Here is a 12,839-nt window from a genome sequence, read left to right as displayed (position 1 = left end):
TTCCCTGAATTTAGACTCACATACCCATCCATGGATTTATTTTTAGAATTTTTGGTCAGGCCAATTGGTACAGTTAATTAGTTAAAGTCACCCATGTTACAGGGATCGACTTCTCTGACCTTCGCGTGTTACAACTTGAATATCTCTCTGTACAGGGCTTTAATTCTGGTGCTGTTTATTTATAATGAAACTAGACTCAAAATGGAATCTGTACATATAAAGTATGACTCCTAATTATTTCTGGATAATTTATGGTAAATTTTCAAAGTCGCGGCAGGGGACCCAGAAACCGTTCTGGCCCTGTCTCACGAGAACTTTAATATTTCTCAGTATACTGCTCATATGGTCGTTTCGTTTCGTCCATATAAAAATAGATTCATCAAGGTTCAATTCCATAATTTACTCACTATTTAATTCTACTTCTACTATTTTTAGTGATTTTTCAATCTCATCTCACTGCTGCTGTCCGCAACAGTTACTGCAGTAGACTATGCCGATTTCATGAATCTTTCCTTGGCCTTAATCATCCATCATACATGACACAAATTATGGCCACCTTATCAAAATTAGAGTTTCTAAGACTCGTGGCTATAGGTTCTAGCATCCCACTCGACGACCACATAGGCCATTTTCACATGGCTTAAAGTTTACAGCCCACAATTCGACAAAATATAATAGCCTATACATGCCAAATGTTCTTCAACAACGAAAACAATACCACAAGATTTCAGTCGGTGTGATGACTTCAACGACGGTCCCAATCACGCAAACAATACGAGTCCGAGAGACATAAAATGGGTGACAAGAAAAACACCGAGTGAGTTTACAACTCAGTAAGTCATAAGCATTCATCAATCCACTGATAAAGTTACTACGACATGTACAACAAACGAGGCTAGGTACTCATCCATATCGAATCTATACCATAATACCTCGGACCTTTCGGTCCAATCTCGTACCAAGTCATACATCCACATTTCATATTCTACACAACAAGATAATCAAAGCATTTTTACACATTAACTCATTTTCCAGCACAACCATACAATTTCAATCATCACATAGATTTAAGGCTTACCAAATTCAACCCCAAGCATGAACGTATTCTCTATTCGTCATGAGCTCGAGGTACTTACCCGATTCGCTGTCCGGGATTAACTCGATAATGTCGCACACTCAGTGCCAATTGTAATACAAGAGCATATAGTGAATCCGCACACTTAGTGCTATATATTTTCAGCTCGCACACTTAGTGCTATAGAATCAAACTCGCACACTTAGTGCTGTACAATTTTAAACCCGCACACTTAGTGCCAATCTTGTCACCGTGTCCATTTATACCCGCACACTTAGTGCCGTGACCAATACCTTATGCATTTTGCTGCCTTTATACATTCAACAATGGCATCATTCCATACACATACATTTTCATTTACACATCAATTCATTAAACACAATTGCATATATATTATGATCATTTAAATCAATACCAAATATATGCTTAATGACTTACCTTGTGTTCGGTAATTAATTCCAAGTCGGCTACTCGATGATCTTCGATTTCCCTTGTTGGACGCCTCTCTTTAGGATCTTGAGCTTAAACAAATAAATTAGCTCATTCAACCGCTTTGGTACATATATTGGTATCCACATTTTAATGATCTATGACATACGAACGACATGGTAAAATTTTTATCTTACTACCTTACGTTCTTAGCTATTCGCTAATAGCCTTATGCAATTACCATACCATCAATAATCCAATCATATTCATTACTCAAGTATAGTATTTTCACATTCGGCAATAGTATTACATACAATAGCCGATTCTTCTTACTTTGTATTTATGCATCTATTTGATCATTAGTTTAGTTCAAACACCCATACACCAAGATTTATCAAGTTTAGCATGAAACATAACCTTAATCCTCAATGACCACTATGGCGAAAATCCTAGTCAACCTAAAATCACAATTTCTAACACATAATTGTTCATAACACAATTAAAGCATCCTCTCCATTCCAACACTTCAAGACACATACATTTCCCACAAATCTCCAACTTTACATTCGGCCTTAGTGTACATACACAAGACCGATTTTTTTCTTCCTATCATCCAACCTAACTATATGAATATTTAACTAGCTCACACTTCACCCATCCACAATCACTCATTTAACACAAAGAAAATAATCAACTCTCTTCACTATCTACCATGGCCGAATACTTCATGCACCACCCAAATCCAAAATTTTAACATGGGCTAGTTAAAGAACTTAGTAATCAACTTACATTAAGCTGAAATTTCAAAATCTAACATGAATACTAACCTTGTTTTGAGCTTAAAGTTGACCGAAATCTCCCCTCCCCCTTTCTTTCTTCAATTCGGCTAAGAGAGAACCAAAGGAAATGAAGCTCTTTTTTTTTTCTTTCTTTGCTCTATTCACGGCAAGGGGGGGGGCAACCACACACACACACACATTTTTTTTGTTTCTCTTCCTACAACCTTAATATTTTATCAATTTTGACATCAACCATTAACAAAACATGTTTATGACATGTTTTCTTTTGCCCATCATCCTTGTCATGGCGGCCACTAGGCTATCTTTAGGAAATTTGACATGCAAATCCTCATTTTCACAACATGCATTATTAGGCCACTTTGCATTTGCCTAGCACATTTCTAAATTTTTTCACACAAGTCCTTCCTAGTGAAATTCACCTTTATAACACTAAATCAAATCATCAAAATGTCACACACAATTTAACACATATCATAGGCATCAAAATAAATTTTAAATTATTTTTATGCCTCGGTTTTGTGGTCCCGAAACCACATCCCGTCTAGGGTCAATTTTGGGCTGTCACACTAGTGACATGTCACTTGTACCCTAATCTATTCCCAAGGTTCAAACGGGATTCTTTTCAATTTTACATTTTGATCACCTTCTTCGAAATGTAAAAACCGATACTTGCTAACATCTCTTACTTATCAAATTATTCACATAATTTGCATATTACCAAATAATAATTCACAAAGCACAATATTTCATGATAATAAATATCATATCATACAAATATCATTAAATCACTTAAAATAAAAATTATGTTACCTTATTTACACATGAACTTATCTCGATTCAAAATATTAGCAATAGAGCCTATTCCTCGTAAACTTTGTTTTTCCCTCGATCACGACTTGAATCTTGTTTCTCTTGTTCTACAATACCAAATTAATTTTATTTAATACATACATTCATCAAAACAAATTTCTTAGTATTTAACTTTGGCAAAATTACCATTTTGCCCCTAAACTTTCACATATATGCACTTTTTCCCCAAGGCTCGTAAATTAAACCTCATCCTATTTTCTTATGTCTTATGACATGCTGATCATTTTTCCCTTCTATGGTAACATCAAATTCACACTCTAACATGTACTTATGAATATTAGGTATTTTTACCGATTAAGCCCTTTTACTCGTTTTCACTTAAAACCGAGTAGCACAAGTTGTCTAACATAATTTAAAACCTCATATTCTATCATAAAACACCAAAATACACAAATTTCACCGATGGGTATTTTTCCAAATATGAACCCTAGGTTGAATTATTGCTAGCATAAGCTAAATCGAGCTACCGGGATTTTAAAAACATAAAAATCATTAAAAACGAGGCTCGAAATCACTTACTATGAAGCTTGGAAGTTGAAGAAACCCTAGCTATGGAGAAAGGTAAGATTCGGCCAAGGCTTGATGAAGATGAACACATTTTGGCCTTAATTTCCCTTTTAATTAATTTTAATTATAAAATGACTAAAATACTCTTAATACCTTTCTTTGAAAATATTCATGTATAAGCTCATTTTTGTCCAAAATTTTAGAAATTGGTCAAGTTGCTATTTAAGACCTCCTCATTAATATTCCAAAGCAATTTCATACTAAAAACTTCTGGAATACAAGTTTTGCAAATTATTCGATTTAATCTCTAATTTCAACTTAAGCATTTTATGCATAGAATTTCGTCACAAAATTTTCACACAATCATGCAATCATATCATAAACCACAAAATAATTATAAAATAATTATTTCTATCTTGAATTTGTGGTCACGAAACCACTATTTCGATTAGGCCCTAATTCGGGATATTACATGGTCTATCTAATAAGTACATTTTATTCTTCAAAGTAACCCTTGTTTTGCTATTTGACAGCTTTGACCTTTCTTTACTAAAAATTAATTATCTCACAGTACAGGATTCAGATAATGTTCCTGTCTATTTCTCTTGAAAAAAGACTCATTGAGGATTTATTCAAAAGAATTATAACCCATAATTACTTTCATAAATTTTTTAATGATTTTACAAAGTTAAGATAGGGGAGCTCGAAATCACTGTGACTCTGTCTCACAAAAATTCAAATATCTCACAATATGAAATTAGTTTTGACTCAATAAGCTTTAATTTCATATCTTATTCAGTCTCTAATTCAATTTACAAAATTTTTTGTGGATTTTCAAAGTCGGGCTTCTGCTGCTGTCCAAAACTATTTTAGTGCAATATAATGATAATTATCATAAGTTCATTTTCAACTAATCATGAACTCATCATTTCATGAACTCCATGTTCAATTACACATTGTAAGTTAGCAAGATATTGCAAAAAAATTCATAAAGATAATTTGTACATCTTAGCTCACCAAGGTCTCGACATTTCAAAATCTCAATAACCATGAGCTTAGAGATTCACGTACATACCTATACCACATATTCTTACTCATATCACTCTTCTTTTTAACCAAACTCTTTAATGGTCTGTTGGACCGCCCGGAATACTGAAGGATGTTCGGGATCATCATGCACCAAATAAAGTACCAAAGCCATATCCTAGACATAGTCTTACATGGATCCACATATCGACGCCATATCCTAGATATGGTCTTATACGAAATCACTTAACAATGCCAAAGCCATATCCCTGATATGGTCTTATACGGGGTCACATATTGGTGTCGATGCAATGTCCCAAACATGGACTTACAGTTGCACACATATCATCGGCGATGCCATGTCCTAGACATGGTCTTACACTGGCATGCATATCAACGCCGATGCCATGTCCTAGACATGGTCTTACACTGGCATACATATCAACGCTGATGTCATGTCCTAGACATGGTCTTACACGAGATCTAACCATGGTGTCATGATATCCAAATCCTAAGTATTCCTCAGGGTCACCCGGGGTTTCTTCGAATACATATCTCATCAAAACTTGTCTCTAGGACTGAATCATATATCTCATGATGGTAATTAAGCTCATGATTTGACATAATGATAATAATCATTGTAGTCACTTTTTAACACAAAATCACAAATCATCACTTTGTCATCACACATCATAGACATATTGTAGATCACTTCTTATGCTTAGCATAGAATCACCTTTAACTTAACAATTTCGAATCAACTTACCAATTTAGATTCAATCCCAAACAACGATAACATTATCGTAGGTACTTACTTTTCGAATTCTCGCCGTATACATCCGTATGACAAATCATTCAATTTATGAGACAATAATATAATTTACACTTCAAGTATGACATTGCATTATTATTATTATTATCATCACACAAACTTACCTCGAATACGAGCATGGCTAATATTCCATTTTAGTCCATAATCTTGTACCTTCCCGATTTAAGCCCAAATCTCGTTTTCCTTGATTATAATATCACATTTAGCTTACTAATTAGACACATTATTTATTGTGACCCAAAATCAAATTATGGAAAAATTACATTTTTGCCCCTAAATATTGTCATATTTACACTGTTACCCCTAGGCTTGTAAAATAATTTTTATTCAATTTTTTTTCATTTTAAGCCTAGCTGAATCATTTTCATTACAACAACAGCCCACGATTTCCACTGGAACACACTTTTACTACATATTTTATAACTTTTATGATTTAGTCCTTTTAAGCATTTTCACTGAAAATCACTTAGCAAAAGTTGCTTCTCCAACCATAAACATGCATAATCTACCATTGAACAGCAAAATTCCCAAATTTATAACATGGGTCAAATCCTATACCTTCATCATAACTCAAATAAATGGCAGAAATAGGTAGATTTTGTTACGAGGATTTCAAAAACGTAAAAATCATTAAAAATGGGACAAGAATATACCTACAATCGAGCTTGGAAGCTTGAAAAACCCTAGCCATGGTTTCCTCATGCAATATTCAGACAAGGAAGAAGATGGACAAGAAATTTTGGCTTTTATTTTGTTTTTAATTCATTTTAATTACTAGATTACCAAAATGCCCCTAATTTAAAAATATTCTATTTCTCCCATTTCATGTCCATTTTTGTCCAACAAATTCACCAATGGTCTAATTACCATTTAAGGACCTCCAATTTAAAATTTCATAACAATTAGACACCTCTAACATGTAGAACTCAACTTTTGCAGTTTTTACAATCTAGTCCTTTTGACCAAATTGAGTGCCCAAACGTCAAAATTTTCGAATGAGATTTTCACGAAATCATTTTGTGTATTTGTAGACCATAAAAATATAATAAAAATAAATTTTCTTACGTCAAATTTGTGGTTCGAGACTACTGTTTCGACTAGTCCCAAAATTGGGCTGCTACAACTCTCCCCCCTTTAAAGATTTTCATCCCCAAAAATCTTACCAGAAATGAGGTTTGATTTTTGCATAAGTTCCTTTATTCATAAAATCGTTAGAGAACCTTTGCTAATACTGAACTTTTAGTTCTTAACACTACAATCCTTCATTCCAAGGTCATGAGTAGTTCTTCGTTATACAACACATCAACTGAATCTTGACTTATGTCGGAGAACTCATATGCACGAAGAATCTGACCCATACCGTCATATCACACATACATATAACATACTTGAATCCTTTCAAATTCAACCTTATACTCTCTATAATTTCATACGGTCTGATAGTTTTTGAATTCGATCTCTCAGTTGCCTGTAAATTTTCAGAGCTTCCTTTAACTTTCCTAAGAGGTCACAATATAAACCTCAAACCTCAATCGATTAATAAAGACTAACATTCAAAGAAATCAAACAACCTCAGAGACACATAATTCCATTTACCTGTCAAGTGAGAATTCTGTACCTACCGAAATGATTTGCAATTTAGCCAAACATATAACAACAAATCACATAGCATTTCTCAGCTGCACAGACTTACAATAAAACTTCAGTTTTAGCCTTGTACTTGGCTAAGACCGAACTTTCAATAGACAAGATTAACCATATAACCATCATTCTCAATAATCGAGGATTTTCAACCCTAATACTAGTAACTGCATTTTTCCTGTTCTCAAAGATCAAACAATAACTAACTCATCATCTTTCAAGGGTTCAATTTATCTATGCTATCTCAGATTCGAATCTATCCATAACATCAGATACTTTCAGCTATTACGTTGCTTTTTAGCCTTGAAACACTTCCCAATTTATTCAATATCGTATCTTAAAAAATCGAGAACACTATGTCTAAGGTAGGCTGTTTCAAATTAATATTTCGATTAACAATGTCCTCGATTATTCAAAACCTTGCTAACATGTAATAGATCATGCAACTTTCACAAGGTGATAACTTTATCAATCAAAACAACATTATTTCATACCAATGTTTTCTAGGATATACCTTCTTCATTCTGAACATTCGTCTTTTACCCATACAGAGAAACAAAAATTTTATTTCCAGACTTGAGAATAAACTCGAACATGAATATCTCATTTAATATCTAAAACCAACAACTCACATAAATTGAATAATCTAATCAACCTCATCCATCGATCATTAATAATTCAAGTGATTCCCTTCATACTGATGATAGAACATTTCGAGTATACAATCCCTTATAATTCTTTCATAACATAGGTCAATTTTTTTTTATAAACCGCTTTAGCTCAAGCAAATCATAAGGCCTCTTTCTAACCCAATAGAAATCAAGATGACTAGTAGAATGTAACCAATATACAATCTGGACTCGACTATCACAGGCTATACTTTGACCGATTTCAACCCTTTTCATGGAAACCAGAAAACCTCATATCAGAACCACCGTGTTCCCATGATCAGACTAAACATATAACCATATTAGACATTTCTAGTTCTGTTCCATGAATATCTTATACAAATTGAACCATGATCGATACATGTTAGCAATAGGAATAACAAGAAGACCAAGACATTAATATTCAATATGTGAAAAAATAAGAATTTCCAAGAACAAAGCCCAAATGAGAGAATAAAGATCTCTATGATCCTTTAGAGACAAGAAATCCAGGAGAAGACACCATTCAGGCCCACTGTAAATAAATACAACAAAAACAACATACTTTTCATATATTTATACCAAAACAGAGTATCAATCAGAGGAAACAGAATCATAGCATCGTATACATTTCTTTATCAACTTCCCACAGATAGAATGAAATAGTATACCAGAGAGAAATAGAACGATGCAAATTATAAACCAATCAAACGGACAATGTTTTTGGCTATCATCATGGTTAGACAACTTCCTCATACGATAGGAAATTTATTTTTCAGAAAATAGATAGCCACGTGAATACCTCTAAGTACAAAATGAACATATAGAATACCTCAGAAAAGATTATCAAAATCTGTTCAATTGAACTGTCATTTCAGACGTCTGTACCCTTTAAACATTATTCTCTCGACTATTTTTGCCATCACTTATTTCGCATTATTCCATTCATTACTGAAAATCAATCCAGAAGAGATTTCGAGTAATACATCCCTTTAATACAATACTTGACCAAATTGGTTAATCAAGATTAACTTCTTCCTTAACTGTGACACGGTTTATTTTGAATAATTCTTCAAACAGTCTGTTATCTCTTTAATATTATCTTTACTTAACAACCCATACTCCATTTCTGATCACCTTTATATTTATTCTACCACTGAACTCTTCGATTTCTCACTGGGGAACTCATTCAGCATAATTCTCGTGAAATCTCACCATAGGACACCTCATTCGTAAGGGGGTGAGGTTGTAAGGCCTCTAACTCGACTCTCATATATACACATATGCAACTTAACATTCATTATCCTCATAACAATATCATCACAGATATATTATTTATTTCAGGCAAACTAACATGCACATTTGTGTCATACAAACTTTCTGATTGTTTTATTCAAACGAGTGTACAAATACATGCATTATATAAATCTTGAGTCAATCTATGCACCGCAGTCACTTAATCAAAACAAGTTAGGCACATAGTATCATACGAATGCCAAACAAATATGAATAAGTTTATCACATAATAAACTTCCATTTCGTACATCATCATATACACATCATAGACCTTTATTCGTACCTTTATAAGTCTTATTTCATCATAAGTATACTCTGCTCAAATACTTTAGCATCAATACCAACATGATCGGGTGTAGCCCAGTTGGAGAGTATCTCTGTCTAAGCGAGATAAATCTCATCCGTGTTGGGAGACATCACACTATCACAGATTATATATGGCATATATAGTTAGACTCTCGCACATGCTAGGTTAGTTCGAGAATCGACTAAACCATAGCTCTGATACCACTAACTATAATACCCCTTCCCATGTCTAACACCGAGATAGGATATGAGGTATTACCAGACTTAAACATACACATACATGTAAAACTGGGCCATAAAATTTCAACATATTCAAAAAAATTCAAACGCATGCATATCGTCTCTTCTACGGGCCTACGAGGCCCGAAAAACATATCGGAGGTGGTTCGGGACTAAACCAAGAACTTACGCACTTTTTACAACACTTAGAAAATTTTCGAGTTTTGGAAAGTCACACGCCCGTGTGGGTAGGCCATGTGGTCACACACGCCCATGTCCTCAACCAGTGTAACTCTCTATTTATGATGTCAGCAATATTTTAAGGTCACACGGCCAAGCCCATGTGCTAGGTCATATCCCCACACGGATGAGACACACAGCCGTGTCTCTACCCGTGTGGTCAACACTTTGGCTATTTTCCAAGCCTTGGTCAACCATAAACCCTCACACATTTATACAATATCAAGGACATGTAACATGGTAACCATTTAATGATTAAACATCTTCAATTAGGCCACAACATAGCATTTGCATGTCATGATACATGTGTTTTACATACTCATTTGGCCTTGTCTATTATGTTATTACTTATACTTTTATACCGTGGTTACAATTATACCAAAAGATTTCAACTTAATCATCAAACATTCATATTCAAGGCTAACTCATGACTTTATAAAATATCAACATATTGTCCATGCGTAGAATAACATACTTGTTTACGACATTGCACACCATATCAAGTCACATACACACAATACATGAAACTTTTAAGCTTGTGCATGCACATATAATAGGGTTACAACCCAATAATTAATATAAGCCACATCTTATGGCTATATACAATTGAATCATTATAAGCCAACTCAATTGGCCAAATCATGAAACACATATCATAAAGTACTAAGCCTCTATACATGCCACTCACTTGAAAACACTTAAGGTTTATTAATACCCCAACTTGATAATTTGATAGTGTGATGCTACCTCCAACGATCTCCAATCTGGAGCTAACCTGACAACACTAAAGAAATGGAAAGAAGGGGGTAAGCTTTATAGCTTAGTAAGTCCATAGGAAAATAATAATAAGCAATTTATTAATGTGCTTTTTCCAAATTCTTACAACATATTGTCATGGTAACACAATCAAAGTTGCACATAATTCCATTATTTGCTCACATTCCAGTCAAGCTGTCTACTCTAGTCATAGTCACTAAATTATTAATATCTAGAGATACAAAACTCAAAATTAAGATCTACCAATGTTTCCTAAAACTATACTCACAAGTCTTCTTATCATAAAATTTTTAGAATTTTTGGTCTAGCCAATAAGTACATTTTATTCTTCAAAGTTACCCTTGTTCTGCTGTTTGACAGCTTTGACCATTCTTTACTAAAAATTAATTATCTCATAGTATGAGATATGGATAATGCTCCTGTCTATTTCTCTTAAAAATAGACTTATTAAGGATTTATTAATACGAATTCTAACCCATAATTTTTTTCGTACAACTTTTAATTAATTTCCAAAGTTAAGACAGGGGAGCCCGGAATCACTCTTACCCTGTCTCACAGAATTTCAAATATCTCAGAATATGAATTTTTTTGCTTACATCGTTTTCTCTATGTGAAACTAGACTCAATAAGCTTTAATTTCATATCCTATTCAGTCTCTAATTCAATTTCCACAATTTTTGGTGGATTTTGAAAGTCGGACTACTGGTGCTATCCAAAACTGTTTTAGTGCAATATAATGATAACTATTATAAGCTCATTTTCAACTAATCATGAACTCACTATTTCATGGACTCCATGTTCAATTACACAATGTAAGTTAGCAAGATATTGCAACAAAATTCATAATCATAATTCGTACATCTTAGCTCACCGAGGTCTCGACATTTCAAAATCTCAATAACCATGAGCTTAGAGATTCACGTACATACCTTTACCACATATTCTTACTCATATTACTCCTCTTCTTAACAAAAATCTTGAATGGTCTATTTGACCGCCCAGAATACTGAAGGACGTTTGGGATCATCATGCACCAAATAAAGTACCAAAGCAATATTCCAGACATAGTCTTACATGGATCCACATATCGACACCTATCCTAGATATGGTCTTATACGAAATCACTTAACGATGTCGAAGCCATATCCCTGATATGGTCTTATACGGGGTCACATATTGGTGCTGATGCCATGTCCCAGACATGGTCTTACATTTGCACACATATCATCGTTGATGCCATGTTCCAGACATGGTCTTACACTGGCATACATATCAACGCCGATGCCATGTCCCAGACATAGTCTTACACTGGCATACATATCAACGCCGATGCCATTTCCTAAACATGGTCTTACAAGGGATCTAACCATGGTGTCATGATATTCAAATCCTAAGTATTCCTCAGGGTCACCCGGGGTTTCTTCGAATACATATCTCGTCGAAACTTGTCTCTAGAACTGAATCATATATCTCATGATGGTAATTAAACTCATGATTTCAGATAATGATAATAATCATTGTAATCACTTTTTAACACAAAATCACAAATCATCACTTTGTCATCACATATCATAGATACAACACCCCACACCCGTGCCTTACGCCGGGACGGAATATGAGCCATTACCTAACTTGAACTCATGCATACAAATGTTTTCATATCACCAAAACACGGTCAAATTAAAAAAATTTTGAATTTTATTATAAAATACTTAATAAGATCCTACGAGGCTCAAAACATCCATTGGAACCCATTCAGGATCAATCTGGATCCTTCAAAGAATTCTGAAAATAACACCTAACACAGGGGCACACGCCCGTGTGACAATTTAGGCATGGTCGTGCTGACAGGACGAGTGGTTCACATGGCCTAAGCACATTGGGACACGCCCGTGTCCCTTACCCATGTGGATTTATTTTCTAATTCAAACCTACAAGGGTTTTCACACGGCCTGACACACGCCCATTTCTGCGAACCCTATCCTTCACATAGCCATAACACGCCCGTGTCTTAGCCCGTGTGCAAAAACTTAGACATTTTGTTTCTAACGCCAGCAATTCTTAAGGGCCACACAGCCAAAGCACACCCGTGTGCTAGGCCGTGCCCTTCAGACGGCCTTGTCTCTGCCCGTGTGTTTACTACCACGCATACTAACTTGAAATTTTTACGTGCA

The sequence above is a fragment of the Gossypium arboreum genome, chromosome 11 (assembly GCF_025698485.1).
Source record: "Gossypium arboreum isolate Shixiya-1 chromosome 11, ASM2569848v2, whole genome shotgun sequence".
NCBI classification, from domain to species: domain Eukaryota; kingdom Viridiplantae; phylum Streptophyta; class Magnoliopsida; order Malvales; family Malvaceae; genus Gossypium; species Gossypium arboreum.
This window is presented reverse-complemented; position numbering follows the sequence as displayed.